The 23,840-nt window shown below is 41.5% G+C and overlaps 1 protein-coding gene across 2 annotated transcripts in view; it reads left to right on the top strand.

Moving 5' to 3' along the window:
* Positions 1–23,840, top strand: part of LOC147886935 (protein ENHANCED DISEASE RESISTANCE 2-like) — a 137,165-nt gene that overhangs the window by 29,011 nt on the left and 84,314 nt on the right. The gene's annotated exons all lie outside the window — the stretch shown is intronic.

Raw genomic sequence — 23,840 nt, 5'->3', positions numbered from 1 at the left:
ATGATCCAAACATTGTTTTTCTAGCTGAGATAAAGTCTGGGTCCAAATACCATCTGATATTCTGACTCTCATGATAGATTGACTATGTCGATATGCATGTAAATTCCGAAAAAAAGATTTTGAGGAGCAGCCCTTATCTAGCATAGGCTTAACTCTAGCCCTTGTCTGCCATTGGGAAAGCTTGCGTTTATCATTAGCATCAATTATGGAAGAAGCACAAGACAATGAACTTTGTTCAGAAGCCGAAAGGGACCTTTGATGGCTAATCTGTACCAAGGACTGCTTGTGTGATTTTGCCCACTGCATATGATGCCTGGTTTCTGCCATGTACCATCTTCCATATTCCTTGATGACATTTTGAATGCGATGTACGAAAGAGTTCCAAGCAAAGTCAATATCCTCCCGAGCGTCAGATAACAATGGCCTGCAAGCCAATCGAATCATTTGCTGGAATTTTTCATGAGAAAGATATAATTGATGGACCTGTAAGTGTTTGACTGAAGAGAGCTGCATATCATCCAGAGGCATGCCAAATGAAAAGTTCAGCCAAAGTGGAGTGTGATCAGATAGTTGTTGAGAATAGTCAGTCCACATTTGACATGTATAATCATCATATTGATGAGCATGAAGAAGATACAATCTATCAAGCTTAGCCCAATATTTTGTAAAAGCATTATGATGATATGTAACTCCCAAAACTGAAGGGTGGGTTGTTGTCCATAAATCTCCAGTACTAAGTGATGAAATCCTATGTTCCCATCGCTGAATTTCAGAGGGCAGCATATGGGATTTATGTGTGGTATTGTCCTCCAGTGAGGAGAAATATTGAAATCACCACAAAGTATAGCATTTGTGGACCAAGGATATTGCTTTATGGAATCCCATATTCGAGCTCTACAAGCTGAAGTTTGAGAGGCATACAAGGAACCAATTTCAAAAATCTCTTCATTGATCATGCATTGGATAATCATCCATCGGCCACAAAGAACATTATATGCTACATAGGGCTGCATATCATGTCTGGCTAGAATGCACACTCCAGAGAATTGATCAGAGCCTGCATAAAATATATCATATCCAAAAAAGAACCCATGCTGGCCAGCAAAAGAATGCTCTTCCTACAAGGAATTTAGTCACGACAGATTCCCGTGCCCTCTTGTCCAGGTTTTGCGCCTTTCTGTCCAAGTCCCGTGCCCAGTTGCTACAGCGTCGCTGTCCTTATTTTGGTTTCAACACAATCTGTTTAGTTCGTATACTGTTTGGTTACTCCCTCTCTCGTTTGCTTTGTGCTTAGCTTGTCTATTTCTTTCTGCTTGCTATCTGCCCCAACTGAATTTTCTGTTCAGCATGTTTATTTCGTCTTGGCCCTCATCCCCCTCTATCTCATAGCTTGTAACCTAACTGCAACTTCAGCTTTGAATCTCTCCATTGAATCGACTAGCTTCAATGACAGAAACAAATAAGTATTATGTAAAGAGGGCGCTCTCTCTAGAACCCAAAAGACAGTCAAGGGAGACTCTGCCCCCCATAGCCCTATCATTTGAAGATGCTTCCTATGTATTTGACATGTTGAATGAGGAATTTCAACAAAGTAGAAGAGAATGGATGCTACCTCCTCCGGAACTCACTTACAAAATGCGGTTGCCTTCTCTTGTGCATCCTCTGAAGAAGCTCTCTCAGACTGCAGTCATCATCTTTTTCCCAAGAAAAATACCTTCGGCTAATGATGTGGGCCAATGGGTGAATTCCCTCTTAGGTGGATGCTATGTGGAAGGAGTTTATTTTCCCTCCCGAGGATTTTATGAAGTTCATCTCTTGGATGCCTTGACAAAACAAAAGATGCTGGAAATGTCCCCTTTATTTTTTGGCCGTCAGATGGTGCATATCATGCCTTGGTCTCCTAATACGGACTATCAAAACCTTATCAAGCACCATTGCCCTGTATGGGTTGAAGTGGTTGATTTCCCAGATTACATGCGAACGGAGCTTCCTAGCTTAGCAATGACATTGGGACAAGTGATCTGTCCCCCTCATCCCACAGGTTATAAAAATCGCTTTTGCATATTATGGGATACTGATAGACCAACCCCTCCATCTATTGCTGTTGAGATTGAGGGTGTTAATTTGGGAAAGAAATATTTCACTTTGAAATGGGGAATTTTTGCTGGAGCTTGTTTCTCTTGTCACAAGTTTGGACATCTGGCTTCTGAGTGTCCCTCTATACTTCATCCTCCTCCTCCAGCGGCCATTTCCCGGCCTTCAATAAAGGAGGTCAGAAGACTTATGTGGAAAAGACAGAAGGCAAAGGAGCAAAGCCTTCACTTACATACAGGGAGTCAAGTCATTTCAGCTCAAAACAAGGATAAAGGAAAGGGCAAGCAAGTGGAAAATAATCCATCTTCTCATGAGGGTTGGCAGACTGCAAAGAAGATAGTGCCTCTCAAACAAAGACCTCTCCAATCTCGTAATTGGGATGCTTCTGCTCCTCCTCCTAGTCAACCATCTACCTCTTCTGACAGCCCCATCTCAAAGGCATGGGTTAATGCAGCCAAGAAGGGTATTCCGCTTTGTGAAGAAGATGATCTGGGCAGGGAATTGGATTCTGAGGGTCAGCAAGACCCTGAGGCAATGGCAGAGGCCTGATGCCTCCTTTTCTTTCTGAAGACTACTCATTTCTTGTACATATTTTCATGCATGCTTCTCTTAAATGTGTTTCTTACAATATACAGGGCCTCTGCAACCAGAATAAATGGAGGCTCCTTTGGCACTATATAAATAAAACTCATCCAGATGTAGTGTGTCTGCAACAGCATAATTCTCACACACAACTTACACGTATCCTACGCACTTACAGAGCGGGCTTTAGAGAGGAAACTAAAGACGAGGCACTGAGGGTGGCTTTGAGAGCACACAAGATGGCCGAAATCTCCCGCGAGTAGAGGTAAGGGCTTCGAATAGGCTTCAGATAGTTCAAAGCAAACGTGGAGCAGGTCGTCTCGCTCCACACACACTTTTTTTTTGGGTAATATCCAGTGCTGTATTTATATGCTCATAAATTTACAAGATGGGAGGTCTCCAAAATAGAGAGTATCCCAAAGATCAGAAACATAAAAAGAAAAGCTCTATGCAAGAAGCATCTATATCACCCTCATGGCAGGCATCATATAAGGATTGCCGCAATGAGGCTCGGAAATATTCATCTGACTTGTAAATCTGCCGACCCAAGTATGCCAAATTATGCTCACTCCAGATTGTCGAAAGAGCCCAATATCTCACCCAAGAGAGAAATAGTGAGTATTGAGACAAAGACCTCATAAATCTGCCAAACAGCCAGAAATGTTTCCAAATCTGTGACTCGGGAAACGGAGTCGAAGATGATCTGAAATTCTTCCGAGGAGGTTTCTAGAACATTGGCAGTGCCAAAGCAAATGAGAGACAGTCTCTGAAGGAGCCTGACATCATAAACATGTGGATGGTGCAATGCGACGTTTGGCAAATGTGACTCCCACTGACAATGTGCCTGTCATGCATCTCCAAAGAAAAAGTCTTTGTTTCAAAGGCATTTTACACTTCCATAATATATGGAGATTCTTCCGCCACCATGAGAGGGGCTTCTTGATATGCCACAGAGTATTAGCATATTGCTGAATCCATGGAGCAGGCTGAAGAAGCCTGTAGGCCTTGATGGAGGTCAAGGCAGGTAGAGGAACAGGATGAGAGCATGTAGCAGAGGGTTGCAATTGCCAATCCATAAGCTTGTCTGTGTCAACCACAGGGGGAACAGGTAGAAAAGGACGTAACAAATCAGCAATTTTCTTCCATATCGACCTATGGTGCATTCCCAATGCATAGGAAGCAGTGGCCTGAGGAAAAGATAAGACATAGCCCTGATTATCTACTACATCATGTATATATCTAATTCCCAATTTCATGAGATTGTATGCCCGAACAGGTTTCTGTAAAGCTAGTGGAATGTCAAAGATGGCACTCCAAAAAATACTTTCTTTCCTCATTGAGTTTGTCCCCGAGCAATTGTCAGGAGCCCATTTGACCTTAGAAAGTACTTTTTTCCAGTCAAGTATCAGAGCAGTAGAGAAAGGACAGCTAGGTATCTTCCCTACAAATCTCCCAATGACAACTTTCCAATGATCTGTAGTCCAATGACCATAAGCAGAAGTCCTCATGTTGACACACATGGATGCTATCATACAAGTCCATGGCTGTTGTTGGCAGAAAAAAGTATGGAGCATAGTCGCCTTCCTTGCAAGTACATGATATCTTATATTGAGGATATTAAGTCCACCATGCATCCTAGGAGAGCACATCATTTCCATCTTCATCAGTCTCAATGCTTTCACAGCAGTTTTTGTCCTCCATAACATCTCCATAGCTTGAGACATAAAGGCTGAAATATCTCTGGATTACCAATATAGCAAAGGCAAAAAGAACTGAACATAGGACATTACAATGGATTGTACTATTCTGAGCCTGACATGAAGTGGCCAAGTAGAAATTTTCCAGTATTCCAGTTTATGTTGAAGTCTTTGGAAGATCCATTTTAATTGCTGCTTCCTGGTGATATGCCATCCTATAGGATATCCCAAATGTCTGACTACATCTTTGGAATGCACCACCTGACTTGGCCAAAGAATAGAATGCCAGTCACATTGTTTCACGGGAAGCAATTTGGATTTGTTGAAATGGACATGCAATCCCGCTGCCAATCCATACAATGATAGAGTGGTCATAAGCATGTGAACTTCGCGGGGAGAATTCTGTGGCATAAAGAAGGAATCATCAGCATATGCTTGTGCCAAAAAAGATGCAGCCCCAGGAATTTTAAGACCAGTCATCTGTCGTGTGTTTGTAAGATGATCAAGATACATTAAGAGGGGATGGGTCGCAATGGCATAGAAGAGAGCACTAAGAGGGCAGCCCTGTCTAACTGATCTACCCAATGTCCATGACCGAGATAGATGACCCCCAAGAATGCACTGAGAAGTAGAGCCAGAATAAAGCCAGTAAACTGCATTTGCTATCTTTGGACCAAAGCCCAACTTTATCATGATTTGAGAGATAAAATCCCATTGAACAGTGTCAAATGCCTTAGCAATATCTACCTGCAATATGAGCACATCTTGATGCGAGTACTTGGCATATTCAATTGCAGTCAATACATTGGAGATATTGTCATGGATTTGTCTTCGCGGCACAAACCCATACTGATGAGGATGAAGGCCCGCATTCAGTATCCCGTGAAGCCTATACACAATCATTTTGGCAATGAGTTTGTAAACTACAGGCATCAAAGTAATAGGCCTCCAATCTGACATATGGTCACACAGATGTTTTTTGGGCACAAGTTTGACTATGCCATGCTTCCAAGAGTGCGGTAACTGATTGTCTTGCCAGGCAACATTGATCATTCAAATCATCCCAAAAAGAAATATAAAATTCCACCGTAAGGCCATCCCAGCAAGAGGATATCTTTCAAATCATCCCAAAAAGAAATATAAAATTCCACCGTAAGGCCATCCCAGCCAGGGGACTTGTATTTGCTGAGGTGGAACAATGCATTATCAAGTTCTGTATCGGTAAAAGGCCTCTCCAAGGTAAGAGCATCATCCATTTCCACTATTTCAGAAACATATTGGAGGAATTCAGTCCTCGCATCAGTCATTTGATTTGATGGGGAACCAGGAGCAGAGAACGGTTTATGGAAATAATTTTGGCATTCATCTTGGAGATCAGAGAAAGAGTGCGTCCAAGAGCCATCTAGCTTCCTTACCCTTAGACATGAGTTTTTCTTTCGAGTCGCATGCAAGCCCTGGAAAAAGGCTTTTGATCAGCAGCCGTTATCCATGAAGGGCTTCATTCTTGCTCTAATTTGCCATTTGTGGAATTTCCTCTGATCATTAGCAGTCAATTTAATCCGAGCATGTGAAAGGGAATCATTTTCTGATTCAGAGAGAGGCCTCAATTGTGAAAACTCAGTCAATTGTTGTGCTGTCCTTTTTGCCCATTTAACCTCATTCCTCCATTTAGTCATATGCCAGTTTCCATACTCCCTAATGACATTCTATATACGAGAAACAAGGCTGTCCCAAACATCCATGTCCTCCTGGGCATGCAAAGGTAAGGGATGAATCGCTAGTCTGATCATTAGCTGAAAATAGCGATGTCGGAAATAAGCTTGATTAACATGTAATAATCTACTGGAAAGGGGTGGCAAATCATCCAGTGGCATACCAAGGTGCAGATTCATCCATAATGGGGCATGATCTGACAAGCCCAATGAGAAATCTACGAGGAGATGAGGGCTAAAATCTGCATATTGTTATGGGTAGAAGAAATACCATCTGTCAAGCCTTGCCCAGTAGGTAGTAAGTGCATTGTGATGAAAAGTATAGCCAGGCACTGACCCTTGGAGGAGCAGCCATAAATCTTCAGCTTGCACAGAAAGAAGCATGCTATCCCATTTCTGCCTTTCCAATGATAGCATATGAGATCTTGAAGTGGTGTTATCTCTTTGCAGAGGGGAATTATTAAAATCTCCACAGATGAATGCATTAGATCTCCATGGATATTTGCTTAAAGAATCCCATAAAGAAGCCCTCATGGCAGAGGTCTGGGAGGCATAGACTGATGCAAACTCAAGAATATCACCATTGACATTACATTGTACGACCATCCATCTGCCACTGCTGTCATTGAAGGCTAATTGAGAATCATGATGACCAACTTTAGAGTGTTGATTATGCTCTTGCAAACAAACAATATCTGGCTGCATTTTATGTACATAATTCCATAAAAGCCTCCACTTTGAGACATTGCAGAGGCTCTGTACATTGTATGTAAAGCACTTAAGTGTTTGATGCATGAAAGAGGTATATACAGTAAAGTATAAGGATAGAACAAGATGTCAGATAGGCAAAGCCTCTGGCTGCATGGGCTGCATTCCCTCATGATCCATGAAAGAAATAGCATTCTCCCCTTCTTCAGAATCACATATGGGGATGCCCTTCTTCAAAACCCCCACCCAATTTTGAAGGACAGGAGCTGAAGTAGAAGCCTGTCCTGGTGAGGGAGAAGAAGCATCCCATTGACAAGATTGAAAGGGGCGTTGCTTCAATACAACTACCTTCTTAGGGTGTTGAAAACCATCCCGATCAGTTCCCGCAGATTCCTTCATCTTCTCTTTTTCTTTATCTTTTCCTTTTCCAGCAAGTGATTGCACGTGATTAATTGGTTTGGCATTCTTTGCTCCATTTCTATTTGCTGTCTTAGCTTGCAAATTCTCATTCTTTTCCCGTGTCTGGGGCGGAAAGGCATTGGGAGGGGGCTGATGCAAAACCATTGGGCATTCAGAGGCTAGATGCCCAAACTTATGGCAAGCAAAACAAGCTCCTGCAAACACACCCCATTTCAATTCAAAATACTTTTTTCCCAATTGCACTCCCTCAACTTCCACTGCAATAGAAGGAGGGGTAGGTGTATCAGTGTCCCAGAAAATGCAGAACCTGTTACGGTTTCCCATAGGGCGTGGAGGACAAATGACCTGTTCCAAGGAAGCAGCCAAGCCAGTCAATTCTTCATGGATATAATCCAGGAAGTTAACAACCTCAACCCATACAGGACAATGATGTCGTATAAGACTTTGATAATCCTTGTTTGGGGACCAGGGCATAGCATGTACCATCAGCTTTTCGTAAAAGAGGGGAGAAAGTTCAAGTAGCCTTTGCTTGCACAAAGCATTTGATAAATGTACCTCATAAAAGCCTCTAGATGCAAAATACACTCCCTCTACAAAGCATCCTCCAAGGATGGACTTAATCCACTGTGCAACATCACTGGCTGCTGGGATTCTTCCTAGAAAGAAAATTATTACTGCAGTTTGAGATAACTTCCTGAGAGGATTCACGAGGGATGGCAATTTCAATTTGTAAATGATCTCTGGAACTGATTTGCCCCATTCCTGTCGTGACTGCTGAAAGTCATCCTTGAGTGTATCAAACACGTATTGAGCTTCCATAGTAAGTTCATCATCTTGTGATGCAGGCTGTGAAGGACGGCGCTTGGCATCTGCGGGTCTTTCTTTTCGAGCATATGTACAAACATCCGAAGCTGAAGCCATGATTGAAATACGGCAAGGCAAGAAAGACTATACGGAGAAGTATAGAGGGAAAGAAAAGGAGACAGAGAACTGTACAGTAATGCACAAGAGCAAGACCCAGAAATTGTACGGAAAGGATACGGGATTGTATGAACTGTACGGAAAACCTGGATTGTACGGAAGAGAACTTACGGTAATGCACAGGAGCAAGACCCAGAAATCGTACGGAAAGGATACGGGATTGTACGGACTGTACGGAAAGCCTGGATTGTACGGAGATTGTATGGGGATTATACCAACAGGACTGTACGGAAAGGCTTGGATTGTACGGAGATGCAAAAGGGCACGGAAAGGACTGTACTGTATGGAAGTACCAACAAGGCTGTACGGACGTCAGAAGAGTACGGCGATGCAGACAATCACGGATCTGTACGGTCGTACGGAAACTGTATGGCGATCATACAGATGTACGGACGAAAGGGGAGCCTGTACGGGATCCTTGGCGAGGCTGGAGAGCAGAGGCCGCACACACACTTTTTTTTTAGTAAAATCCAGTGCAGTGTATTTATATTTGCATAAATTTACAAGATGGGAAGTCTCCAGAATGGAGAGTATCCCAAAGATCAGAAACATAAAAAGAAAAGCTCTATGCAAGAAGCATGTATATCACCCTTATGGCTGGCATCATATAAGGATTGCCGCAATGAGGCTCGGAAAGATTCATATGACTTGTGAATCTGCCGACCCAAGTATGCCAAATTATGCCCACTCCAGATTGTCCAAAGAGCCCAATATCTCACCCATGAGAGAAATAGTGAGTATTGAGACAAAGACCTCATAAATCTGCCAAATAACCAAAAATGTTTCCCAAATCTGTGACTCGGGAAACAGAGCCGAAGATGATCTGAAATTCTCCCGAGGAGGTTCCTAGAACACGGGTAGTGCCAAAGCAAATGAGGGACACTCTCTGAAGGAGCCTGACATCGTAAACATGTGGATGGTGCAATGTGACGTTTGGCAAGTGTGATTCCCACTGACAATGTGCCGGTCATGCATCTCCAAAGAAAAAGTCTTTGTTTCAAAGGCATTTTACACTTCCATAATATCCGGAGATTCTTCCGCCACCATGAGAGGGGCTTCCTGATATGCCACAGAGTATTAGCATATTGCTGAATCCATGGAGCAGGCTAAAGAAGCCTGTAGGCTTTGATGGAGGTGAAGGCAGGCAGAGGTACAGGGTGAGAGCATGTAGCAGAGGGTTGCAATTGCCAATCCATAAGCCTGTCTGTGTCAGCCACAGGAGGAACAGCTAGAAGAGGATGTAACAAATCAGCAATTTTCTTCCATATCGACCTATGATGCATTCCCAATGCATAGGAAGCAGTGGCCTGAGGAAAAGATAAGACATAGCCCTGATCATCTACCACATCATTTATGTATCTAATTCCCAATTTCATGAGATTATATGCCTGAACAGGTTCCTGTAAAGCAAGTGGAATGTCAAAGATGGCACTCCAATGAAGACTTTCTTTCCTCATTGAGTTTGTTCCCGAGCAATTATCAGGATCCCATTTGACCTTGGAAAGTACTTGTTTCCAGTCAAGTATTAGAGCAGTAGAGAAAGGGCAGCTAGGAATCTTCCCTACAAATCTCCCAATGACAACCTCCCAATGATCAGTAGTCCAATGGCCATAAGCAGATGTCCTCATGTTGACACACATGGATGCTATCATACAAGTCCATGGCTGGTGTTGACGGAAAAAAGTATGGAGCATAGTCGCCTTCCTTGCAAGTACATGATATCTTATATTGAGAACATTGAGTCCCTAATGCATCCTAGGAGAGCACATCATTTCCATCTTCATCAGTCTCAATGCTTTCACAGCAGTTTTTGTCCTCCATAACAGCTCCATAGCTTGAGGCCAAAAGGTTGAAATATCTCTAGAGGACAATGTAGCAAAGGAAGAAAGAATTGAACATAGGACATTACAATGGACTGTACTATTCTGAGCCTGACATGAAGTGGCCAAGTAGAGATTTTCCAATATTCCAATTTATGTTGAAGTCTTTGGAAGATCCATTTTAACTATTGCCGCACACACACACACACACTATTTTTTTTTGGTAAATCCAGTGCAGTATATTTATATTCTCATAAATTTACAAGATGGGAAGTCTCCAAAATGGAGAGTATCCGAGAGATCAGAAACATAAAAAGAAAAGCTCTATGCAAGAAGCATGTATATCACCTTCATGGCAGGCATCATATAAGGATTGCCGCAATGAGGCTCGGAAAGATTCATATGACTTGTGAATCTGCCGACCCAAGTATGCCAAATTATGCTCACTCCAGATTGTCCAAAGAGCCCAATATCTCACCCATGAGAGAAATAGTGAGTATTGAGACAAAGACTGCATAAATCTGCCAAATAACAAAAAATGTTTCCCAAATCTGTGACTCGGGAAACGGAGCCGAAGATGATCTGAAATTCTCCCAAGGAGGTTCCTAGAACCCGAGCAGTGCCAAAGCAAATGAGGGATAGTCGTTGAAGGAGCTTGACGTCGTAAACATGTGGATGGTGCAATGTGACGTTTGGCAAGTGTGATTCCCACTGACAATGTGCCCGTCATGCATCTTCAAAGAAAAAGTATTGTTGATTTCTTTAATTCATAATGGATGCCATTCATTTCGAACACGTGCTCTATGGGTATGGGCAATTCATGTTTCCATAAACCATTGGATGCAGGATCAAAATTTGTAATAAGATAGCTCTTCAACTTTTTAGGACAATCTGCAACACCTATCATATGTTTTAAATCAAAGAATCATTCTTTTAGTGGAGGAAAACAAACTCACATCACAAAGCACAAAGAATTTTTGGCACAAGGTACTAACTCAATGTCTATTAATTCTTTCACAAAACAAATTGAAACATAATGTTTTGCAAATCGAATCTAACCAAATAGTGTCCAAATATAAATCAAAATGTAGGTACAAATGTTTTAGCTGAGCATTTGTGTCTGCAACTCTAATTAACAAGATCAGACAGATTCACTAAGGGTTGTCTATGCAATAAAATTGAATCAAGTTGGCTAAGAATGCCCTTGCAGCATTAGCAATGATTTCCCTTTCCTTGCATCCAAGAACCATGGCAAAGCGTTTTGCCTCACTATCTTTCAACGGCCCCATTCTGGCAAATTTTCATAGCATGCATTCTTCCTCTTCATTCAATGTAACATGTTAAGCATGCACCATACTTCTTGTAGTAGGACAAGTCCCTCTTACACTAGTTTTGGTTATAGGTGAAGAAATACCTTTCTCTGTGTCTTTTTCTGAACTACGAGTAGACATATGAGATTCGACATTCATCCTTTCAAGCACTTCTTTGTTTTCTTTCTTTGAATTCAAGGATCACTAGTTGAAAATAATAGAACATATCATGCCCTTCGACAATCGGAGCTTGACCAAATCTGTTAGAAGAGATGGCACTACGCACAGCTATTGCATCATCTAGCATCTGTAGGTACGGCAATAACTCATGAAGCAAAATAGAATCACCACAATCTATATCGAATTTTGTAGGGAAAATGCAATTTTCTGTTGGATTAACACAACCCATGTAAGGCGAAAGGTCAATGAACACTGTTCTTGTTGGTTTGCATTCCTCTTTGAAACAACACCACACTCTCATTAATGGTTTAAACTCCGCTTCCACATTCATCCTATCTAGTCGAATGATTCTACTCTTTGTATGCTTGTGGCATGCCATCGCACCCCAAACCATGAAGAAATGTAACTTTCTGTTAACATGATGCTCCAAAGTGTCCAGCATGTGTTGCACCATGCCCTTTTCTCCTCCAGTGGACCAAATTCCAACATGGCAGTGATCGAGCAACCATTGTAGAAACTCTAAACACCTAGGATAGAGAACAAACCAATGCTTTCCATTGTGCAAGCTCATATGTTTGTTTGACTTCGAAAAACAACGCTCGAGCAATAACCCTTTCAAATCTATTATCACTGTTAGTCTTATTTTTGTTATCACCTCTTTTGACATTATTTTTGAGGGTGACATTATTTCTTGTCCTTTACCTTCTAAGATTTCTTCCTGTACCTTGGCTTCATACAATGACATTGCATCTTCTCCTTTACCTTCTAAGCTTGCATCCACATTTGTCAATGGAACATTAACTCCAGACATTGCAGCCTCAACATTTTCAATCAACCATGTTGAGCTTGGAACTTGCATGCTAATGTTCAAATTAGGCACATAACGAATCATTGGATCAGGTGTCACATATACAGGCAATGCTTCTAGCGATGTGAAATTGAGAGGGCCAAGATCTGTTGATAAACAAGGAAATGAAATTCATAAGTAGAAACAAACTGAAGATTGAGTTGGAAAACTGAATTATCAAACTTTAGGTTGTGTGCTCTCAATGAAATTTGTTTCAGTGAAAGCATTCATGTTTTTCTTTTCCAAAACAAAATTGGATTACTAAAAGATAGAAAGCATTCATGTTCATATGCATAGTATACCCCCTAAAGTTGTTGAATCTATACCCTTTCAAGTTATTTTAATCCCCAAAACTACATATCCTTACAATGCCAAAAACCTTTGCATAATAGATAGAGTGGAGTCCAACATTATCTAGCATTGCCCAAGTGTTCCCACTAAGAAAAGATTTGGCCAAGCAGCCAAAACATATTTGAGCATTCATATGAAGTGAATAAGGATAGAAACAACAATTTACTCTAATTCATTCATCACAAAACATATTCAAGAATACATATGTTCATGTTTGAATTATGGTTATGAGATATAAGAAATTTCCAAGTAATATTAAAAGATCCTTGGAACGAAATTAATACATCATATGGAGAATATAGCAAGATAACATATGGAAAACATGAACACCATATAAAGGGACAATTTCAAGGACCTGTTGCTTCCTCTTCTGTTTCCCAAAACTTTGAAGCGTGTTTTTGTAAATGCTCACGCTGCTCTTCATTGAAGGGTGGTTTGGTATCAATTTCTTTATCCCCTCCACCTTCAGTTGTATCATCTTCTTTTGGTACCCCCTCTATTGCCAATATTGGTTTTTGCAAGCCAGCCCATTGTCGAATTTCATGATTACTGTAAGCATATGTGCAACAAATACTTTCCACCTTTGCCAACTCCTCATAAGTCTCAACAACTGAAACAACACGCCTCTTACAAGAAAGAGACTCTATTGCAGCAAGCCCCTCAGAGAACAAGTCCAATTCATACTCATCTTCTCGACAGAAACCCATGATCATGTCTTTCATGATACTTGAACGTTTTCTTCTCAAGGACAATTCAATGTCAAATTCATCATCATCATCCTCATCACCTGATTCTTTTGCACCACTTGATTTTTCATGATTTTCATCTGCAACATATCTTGATGGCACATTGTTCATTGGTATAGCACTCAATATCATTGAAATGCTTTTTCTTGCTTACCAGTACACAGGCAATTAAGCCATCCATAGATCCAGTGACAAATATATCTACAGTTTCAAAATTAAGGCAACCAAAGTGTATTTTATATTGTCCGCATGTCTTATTTAATGCTTCTTCAGACATGATACATGATCCATGGTCAAGAACACCACAAGAAGGAATTGCACTGGGGGAGAAGCGATTGTCATCAAGCTTTTCAACAAACACTCAAAGCGATCCTCATTCCAATTTCTACTTCTCCTTGGTCCATACATTACATCCAAAAAAGCAACCCCTATTGCCATTGGCTCTTGGTACACATTATGTATAAATTCCATTCCCTCCATGTTTGAACCGACTGTGTAAAACCTCCAAGGCCGGGTGGAATTCGGTCCATGACTTGAACCTTCACTTTGTCCCATAATCCACCTCAGATACCCCTTTTGCAGCATGAGGCAATGGTGGAGTTTCCTTGCCCTGTTGAAGCTTCAGTTTTAACCATGATTTGTTCAGATGCCATAGAGAATTAGCATGATGAGCAATCCAAGGAGGAGGTAATATCAATCGATAAGCCTGTATAGAAGTCAATTACTGCAAAGGCTTAGAGGAAATGCTTGGACTTGAAGGCTGAAGGTGCCAATCTTGAAGCCTGTCACTGACATTGAATGTCGGAATCGGAACCAGAGGAAGTAGGAGATCAGCAATAGCTTTCCAAATAGGTCTATGATGCATTCCCAGGTTGTATTGTCGACATGCTACTGGAAAAGGGAGAATATTTCCTTGCATATCTACAACGTCATCAATGAACCGGATACCCAATTTCATAAGATTGTAAATTCTGATGGGTTGTTGAACAGCAAGGGGAGAGGAAAACACAGCACTCCAATGAATACTTTCCAATCTGAGTGAAGATGCTACAGAAGCAGGATGAGGAGACCATTTGATGTGAGAGAGTACGTGCTTCCAATCTTGAATCAAGGAATTAGAAAATGGACAACCAGGGATTTTACCTTGAAATTTTCCAAGTACTACTTCCGATGGATCTACTAGCCAATGTCCATAAGCATGTGTGCGCATCTGACCACACAAAATTGCCAGCATAATAGACCAAGGCTGCTCTTGTTGAAAGAATGTCTTGAGCAAAGTGATCTTTCTTGCCAACACATGATATTTGATGTTTATTATATTCAAGCCACCATGCATTCTGGGTGAGCAAAGCAAGTCCATTTTGAGCAACCGTAAAGCTTTTTTATGAAGCTTAGTTTTCCAAAAAATCTCCATGGCTTGAGACATAAAAGATGTGAGATCTCGAGATGACCAATGTAATAGAGGAAGGTAGAACTGGACATAAGCTAGAACAATAGACTGGACAATTCGAAGCCGTACATGCAGAGGCCAAGTGGAGATCTTCCAATATTCTAATTTGTCCTGAATTTTGTTGAACACCCACGACATTTGTTGCTTATTGCTGATTTTCCAGCCAATAGGATAGCCCAAATGTCTTACTATATTTTTCGGTTGAATAATCTGGCCTGGCCAGAGAATAGCATGCCAATCACAATGCTTGAGAGGCAAGAGTTTTGATTTCTGAAAATTAATTTTAAGACCAGCTGCCAACCCAAAATCTGAAAGGGTATCCATCAAGAGGCGAATCTCCAATGGACTGTTCTTTGGCATGAAGAATGAATCATCTGCATAGGCCTGAGCTATGAAGGGTTGTGAACCAGAAATCTGAAGCCCCTCACACACACACACACACACACACACACACACACACACCCACACACACACACTCTTTATTAGTGAAATCCATTAGTCATAATATTACAAAAACAGTCCCATAGAAAAACACACACACACTTTTTTTTTTTGTAAAACCGAGATACTTTTATTATGAAACATTCATTTACATCCAGGCAGTGCTCAAAATAGAGCTACAGCCCTATCCATCAGAAACAGTAAAAGAAAAGTTGAATACAAGAAACATCATTTGGATGTTTCTTGTATTGAAAAACACACACACTTTTTTTGTGAGAAGAAATCTTTTATTTCGATGAAATAATTACATTCATAGCTGCTTCAAAACGAAGTAGCTACTACTCAACAAAAGATCTCAGTATAAGCTGTATACACATCCTGATCTATCAAACGAGTCTGAAAACAATCGTAGAATGATTGTTGCAGAGATCGTTTGAAAAAAAGAAAGGATGAAAATAGTGGATCACCAAAGACTCTGTGATTTCTATCCAGCCATAAAGTCCATAGGGTCCAATATCTCACCCATACAAAAAATAAATCAAAACCTTGTCTCTGAGGATGAAATCCAAACAACCCGAAAAATCTGCCAAAAGTGACAGTAGGAAATCGTTGTCGAAGCCTCTGTCTGATGAGAGCAATGAGAGCAGAAGTGTTTGGACAGGACCAAAAGATATGGAGCACTGATTCAGTAGAGTGCGAGCATCGGTGACAAACAGCTGAAGCAATATGTCTGCGTGCGAGTAACTGTCCAGATGGAAAAATGCCAAGGAGAACTCGCCATAGGAAAAGCTGTTGTCGAAGAGGGACTTTGTAATGCCAAAGGAGACGCAGCCTTTTCCTCCACCACTTCATTGGACGATCCATATGCCAAACAGTATTTACTCTGTTGAAAATCCAAGGTGGAGGTATTAACACTTTATATAGTGATGACACTGTAATATGTGAGAGCTTTAAAGGACGAACATATGAGGAAGGAGAGCATAAACTCCAATCCTCAAGCCGATGCTGAATTTCTAAATGAGGTACCAGCAAGTACGGTTGGAGCATTGCTGAAATTTTATGCCATAAAGGACGATAATGAGCTCCCAAGCCATATTTGCGAGCAGCCAAAGAAAAAGATAGAATTGTGCCATCATCCTGAAGTACATCCGCCACAGATGAAATGCCTTTGAAGGAGAGAAAATAAGAACGACGGGGTTCTTGTATGGCCAAAGGTGGATGGAATACTTTGGACCAAAAGAGATTCTCTGCCCTCAAAGAGTTGCCCGAGAGTGAGTCCCTTCCTTTCCATTCCAAGTGGGATAGAATATGTTTCCAATCAAGAAGCAGAGAAGAGACAAAAGGGCATCCTCTGATCTTGCCTTGGATAGAGCCAAATAAAAATTCCCACTGAGTAGGCTGCCAATTCCCAAAAGCAGATGTATGAAGATGTAATAAGAGAGAGCGGATCATAAAAGACCAAGGCTGATCTCCTTGTAGAAACTGCATCATCATTTTTCCCCTGTGAGCAAGCAAATGCATATGAATATTGAGAATGTTCAGACCCCCGTGCATCTTTGGAGAACAGAGACGGTGCATGGAGAGTAATCTGAGACTTTTCTTGCCATGTTTTGAACGCCAGAAAATTTCCATGATAGCTGACATAAATGAAACCAAATCTGCCTTAGTGAACATAGTGAGAGGCAGATAAAATTGTATGTATGCTATCAAAATGGATTGTGTAATTCGCAGACGAACATGTAATGGCCAAGTTGCAAGCTTCCAATATTCAAGTTTTGCCCTTAACTTTACTAACACCCAATCAGTTTGTTGTGAACGGGTGAGTCCCCAGCCTAGAGGATAACCAAGGTGTTGAATAAATTGAGAAGCAGGGACAATTTCCCCAGGCCACAAAAGATTGTGCCAGTCCTGTGCATGTAAAGGCAGCAATTTTGATTTTTGAAAATTGACCTGAAGGCCAGCAGCCAATCCATATGTAGAAAGAGCATGCATAATCATGGACAGATCAGCCCGAGTATTTTTTGGAGTAAAGAAAGAATCATCAGCATATGCTTGAGCAATCATGCTGCGACTGCCAAGAATCTCCAAACCGTGCAGCTGGTCAGTGTCTAAGAGGTGATCCAGATATTGAAGCAGTGGATGAGTGGCTATGGCAAAAAGTAAAGCACTTAGTGGACAACCTTGTCTGACAGAGCAAGCAAGAGTCCAAGATGGAGAAATATCTCCTGAAAGTATACAGGCAGCTTCACTATCTTGATATAGCCAATTAATGAGTTGCTGCATTTTTGTGCTGAAAAACATACACACACTTTTTTTTTGGTAAAATCCATTGTATTTATATGCTCATAAATTTACAATATGGGAGGTCTCCCACACACTAGCAAAGAACTCCGAAAGAGAGCCCAATAGAAGAACTCAAAAACAAGTAGAGAACACTTCAAGGCAAGTAGCATCCAAATCCCTTGCAGCAATACTGTCACACACACACACACAATTTATGAGCATATAAATACAATGGATTTTACCCAAAAAAAAAAAAGTCACACACACACACACACACACACACACACACACACACACACACACACACACACACACACACACACACACATTTTTGTGTGAAATACATGCGTATGCACATTGACACACACATGTATGTATGTATGTATGCACCATGATTTTATTAGACTAGAAATCATTGGTATTATCCGTGTGTGTGTGTGGATGTGTGTGTGTGAGTGAGCGAGTGAGAGTGTGTGTGTGGGCAAGAAATACAGTGCACTGGATTTTACCAAAAAAAAAAGTGTGTGTGGGCAAGATCATGTTTCTCATTTGCTGCGGCTTCGGTTTCCCTCTATCAGATTTGGGAAACTCTTCTGGATGTTTGGATGCCTCTCATCTCAGATGTCTCCATTCCTCCTCTTCTTTCACTGGACACGCTTTTGGGTACTATGGACCATTTGGACACAGAGATTGCATTCTAGGATGGGTCAACAGTTTCCTCAGGCATATGTTTTTGTCAGAATGTCCCTCAAGCAATCCTTTTATGATAGTTTTGCTGCAAGGGACTTGGATGCTACTAGCCTTGAAGTGTTTTCTGACTGTTTTTGAGTTCTTCCATTGGGCTCTCCTTTGGAGTCTAATGTCATGTACATTGATTTCATGTTAATATAGTAATGTGCTTTCACAAAAAAAAAGTGTGTGTGTGTGTGGTGGTCGGTGTGTGTGTGTCCGCCCCGAGTCCGGTGTGTGTGTGAGAGGTGAAGCAGCGTGAGAGCGAGGAGGTCGACGCAGAGAGTAGGTCCCCGTACAGCTCCCCTCTCCGTCCGTAAAATCTGTACGGATGCCGTACGCTCACCGTACGGTGGTGCAAACAGACTTCGTCATCCCTGCGCAGAGCCTTGACAGATCCCGCTGCTTTCTACCTTGCCATCGTTTTTCCCTTCTGACGTTTCCTCCGTGTGTTCGTACTTTCTTGAATCTTCCGTACAGTCTAGTGTTAGCATCTCTGCTCCATATAGTCCTGTCAGATACTCCGTGTGAAACCTCTGTACTGCTCCGTCTGCTAATCCATACGTCCGTACAGTGCACGAGTTCACCGTCTCTTTCGTACGTCTATACATCCCTGACTCTTCCGTATAGATTTGCCCCTTTGTGTCCCGTCAGCAACTCTGTTCCATACCTTTCTGTCAGATCTTCCGTGTGATCATTCCGTACAGTTTATTCAGGTTCTCCGTACGTCCGTACAGTTCTGTCAGCTCCCCATTCCTTCGCACAGTGCTTTAGTCCTAACTCATCCTCATCGTTTGATATCGGTTTAAAATCCTTAGCCTCCATGGCAGAAGCAAATAAGTATTATGTCAAGAGAGCTCTCTCTCCTGAACCCAAAAGACAATCAAGGGAAACCTCTTCCCCCATATCTCCTTCATCTGAAGATGCTTCCTATGTGTTTGATATGTTGAATGATGATTTTCAACAAAGTAGAAGGGAATGGAGTCAACCTGCTCCGGAACTCACTTACAAAATGAAGTTGCCCTCTCTTGTACATCCTTTGAAGAAGCTTTCTCAAACTGTAGTTATCATCTTTTTTCCAGGAAAAATTCCCTCAGCTAATGATGTGGGTCAATGGGTGAATTCTCTCCTAGGTGGATGCTATGTAGAAGGAGACTATTTTGCCTCCCGAGGATTTTATGAAGTTCATCTTTTGGATGCCCTGACAAAACAAAAGATGCTGGAAATGTCCCCTTTATTTTTTGGTTGACAAATGGTGCATATCATGCCCTGGTCCCCTAATAAGGACTACCAGAACCTTATCAAGCATCATTGCCCTGTATGGGTTGAAGTGGTTGATTTTCCAGATTACATGAGAACAGAGCTTCCAGGTTTAGTCATGACATTGGGACAAGTCATCTGTCCCCCTCGTCCCACAGGTAATAAAAATCGTTTTTGCATCTTATGGGATATTGATAGACCGATCCCCTTCTTTATTGCAGTTGAGATTGAGGGTGTTAATTTGGGAAGGAAATATTTCACTCTAAAATGGGGCATTTTTGCTGGAGTTTGTTTTTCTTGTCACAAGTTTGGGCATCTTGCTTCAGAGTGTCCGTGTATCCTTCATCCACCTCCTCCAGCAGCTATCCCTCTGCCTTCTAATAAAGGAGCTCAGAAGACATATGTGGAAAAACTTGAGGCTAAAGGAGCAAAGCCTTCACTGCATACAGGGAGCCAGGCCAATTCAGCTCAAAATAAGGAAAAACGAAAAAGCAAGTTAGGGGAAAATAACACATCTTCTCACGAGGGATGGCACACTGCAAAGAAGACGGTGCCTCTCAAACAAAGACCACTCCAATCTCGTAATTGGGATGCCTCTGCTTCTTCTCCAGGACAATCTTCTACCTCTCCAAGCAACCCCATCTCGAAGGCATGGGTTAATGCAGTCAAGAAAGGTCTTCCCCTTTGTGAAGAAGATGATATTATCAGAGAATTGGATGCTGAGGGTCAACAAGACCCTGTGGCAATGGCAGAGGCTTGAGGCCTCCCGTTCTTTTGGAGGAATGATCATCTCTTGTATATATCTTCATGCGTGCTTCTCTTAAATGTTTTTCCTATAATATACAGGGCCTTTGTAACCAGAATAAATGGAGGCTTCTATGGCATTATATAAATACAACTCACCCAGATGTTGTGTGTTTACAAGAGCATAATCAGCATTTTTTTGCTGGCCAGCATGGGTTTTTTTCTGGATATGATATATTTTATTCAGGATCTGAACAATTTTCCGGGCTGTGCATTCTAGCCAGACATGAACTGCAACCTTGGATAGCATATAATGATCTTAGTGGACAATGGATGATTATCCAATGTATGGTTAATGGAGAGATTTTTGAAATAGGATCTTTGTATGCCTCTCAGAATTCAGCTTCCAGAGCTCAAATGTGGAACTCCATCAAGCAATATCCTTGGTCTTCAAATGCTTTACTTTGTGGTGATTTCAACAACTCTCCTCATTGGACGGACAATACCACACATAAATCTCATATGCTGCCCTTTGAAATTCAGCAATGGGAACATATGACATCATCTCTTCAATTTGCAGATTTATGGACAACAACTCACCCAACATATCATCATAATGCTTTTACAGAATATTGGGCCAGGCTTGATAGATATTATATCATTCATGCTCAGCAATATGATGGATATACATTTGTGCTCAGCAATATGATGGATATACATGTCAAATGTGGACTGATTATTCACAACAATTATCTGATCATACTCCGCTTTGGCTAGCCCTTTCTTTTGGTATGCCTCTGGATGATTTGCAGCTCTCCTCAGTCAGGTATCTACAGGGCAATCAATTATATCTCACACATGAAAAATTCCAGCAAATGATCAGACTGGCTTGCAGGCCATTGTTATCTCATGCTCAGGAGGATCTGGAATTTGCTTGGACCTCTTTCACACATCGTATTCAAAATGGCATAAAGGAATATGGAAGATGGTACATGGCAGAAACTAGACAGCATATCCATTGGGCAAAATCAAACAAGCAGTATTTGGTACAGCTTGGTCATCAAAGATCTCTATCTGCTTCTGAGCAGCATTTATTGTCCTGTGCTTCCTCTATATTAGATGCCAATGATAAACGCAAGCTGTCCAAATGGCAGATCAGGGCTAGAGCTAAACCTATGCTAGATAAGGGCTGTTCCTCAAAATCTTTTTTTCGGAACTTACATGCAAATAGACAAAGCCAATCTATCCTGAGGATCAGGAAATCAGATGGCCTTTGGACCCAGACTCTATCTCAACTGGAGAAACTATGTTTGGATCATTTTCAGCTTCTTTTTTCTCAGCCATCTTTTTCTACACCTCCGGTTGTTGCAGCTCGAAACAGATTTACTGCACTTGTTTCTCCTATTGTCTCTGTGCAAAAAGCCTCAATGCTGGAAATGTCTTTTACAGATGTGGAATTGGATGAAGCTCTTCGGCATTTGGGTAAACATAAATCCCCTGGCTGGGATGGTCTGACGGTTGAATTCTTTGACGCCTTTTGGCCTGAATTGAAAGGTCCAATTCTGCAGTTTATAAATGTAGCCTGGGAACAGCAAGATCTTCCCTCAGCTTGGAAGCATGGTCTGGTTAAGCTGGTGCCCAAAAAAACTCTATGTGAGACTATGGATGACTGGAGGCCCATCACTTTGATGCCGGTCATATACAAACTGATTGCCAAAATGTTGGTACATCGGATAAAGGATATCCTTCATGATGGACTTCATCCCCGGCAATATGGTTTTGTTCCAAGACGGCACATACATGACAATATCTCTAACACTCTCATTGCAATGGAATATGCAAAATATATAGATCAAGATGTGTTGGTTATGCAGGTGGATGTGGCGAAGGCTTTTGATACAGTACAGTGGGATTATGTCTCTCAAATCATGTCAAAACTTGGTTTTGGGCCAAAGTTAGTTAATGTCATATATTGGCTCTACTCAGATTCCACTGCACAATGCTTTATAGGGAATCATTTGTCTGAGTCTTGGACTCTTGAACGTTCAGTTCGACAGGGATGCCCTCTCAGTGCTTTGCTATATGCCATCGCTTCACATCCTTTGCTTTTTTATATGGATCACATGGTTGATACTGGACAGCTAGAGGGGCTTCAGATTTCTGGTTCACGACCCTTCATTGCTCAGGCCTATGCAGATGATTCATTCTTCATGCCAAAGAATAGTCCTTTGGAGATTCGCCTTTTGATGGATACCCTATCAAATTTTGGGTTGGCGGCTGGTCTTAAAATCAACTTTCAGAAATCAAAACTCTTGCCTCTCAAGCATTGTGATTGGCATGCTACCCTGTGGCGAGGCCAGATTATTTATCCGAAAAACATAGTAAGACATCTGGGCTATCCCATTGGCTGGAAAATCAGCAATAAGCAACAAATGTCATGGGTGTCAAACAAAATTCAGGACAAATTAGAATATTGGAAGATCTCCACTTGGCCTCTGCATGTACGGCTTCGAATTGTCCAGTCTATTGTTCTAGCTTATGTCCAGTTCTACCTTCCTCTATTACATTGGTCATCCCGAGATCTCACCTCCTTTATGTCTCAAGCCATGGAGATTTTTTGGAAAACTAAGCTTCATGAAAAAGCTTTACGGCTGCTCAAAATGGATATGCTTTGTTCACCAAGAATGCATGAGGGTTTGAATATAATTTGTTGGCAAGAAAGATCACTATGCTCAAGACATTTTTGCAACAAGAGCAGCCTTGGTCTATTATGTTGGCAATTTTGTGTGGACAGATGACCACAAATGCTTATGGACATTGGCTAGTTGATCCATCGGAAGTAGTACTGGGCAAATTTCAAGGTAAAATACCTGGCTGTCCATTTTCTAATTCCTTGATACAGGACTGGAAGCAAGTTCTCTCGCACATCAAATGGTCTCCCCTTCCTACTTCTACAGATTCCTCACTCAGAATGGAAAGTATTCATTGGAGTGCTGTGTTCTCCTCTCCCCTTGCAGCTCAACAACCCATCAGAGCTTATAATCTTATGAAAATGGGTATCCGTTTCATTGATGATGTAGTAGATATGCAAGGAAATATCCTCACTTTTCCAGTAGCATGTCGACAATACAATCTGGGGATGCATCATAGACCTATATGGAAAGCTATTGCTGATCTCTTACTCCCTTTGGTTCCGATACCGACATTGAATGTCAGAGACAGGCTTCAAGATTGGCACCTTCAGTCTTCAAATACAAGCATCTCCTCTAAGCCTTTGCATTTATTGACTTCTATATAGGCTTATCGATTGATATTACCTCCTCCTTGGATTGCCCATCATGCTAATTCTCTATGGCATTTGAACAAGTCATTAGCCTGGTGGAAGGGAAAATTGCAATTGATATGGAAGTTGAAAATTCCATTGAAGCAACGTCTATTTTTATGGAGATGTATTGTTGGTATTCTTCCGGTAGGGGTGAAATTGG

The sequence above is a fragment of the Dipteris shenzhenensis genome, chromosome 23 (genome assembly GCF_047967505.1).
Source record: "Dipteris shenzhenensis isolate YYH24624 ecotype China chromosome 23, Dip_SZ_1.0, whole genome shotgun sequence".
NCBI classification, from domain to species: Eukaryota; Viridiplantae; Streptophyta; class Polypodiopsida; order Gleicheniales; family Dipteridaceae; genus Dipteris; species Dipteris shenzhenensis.
Note: the sequence above shows the minus strand (reverse complement) of the source record. Positions and strands in the feature narration are given on the sequence as shown.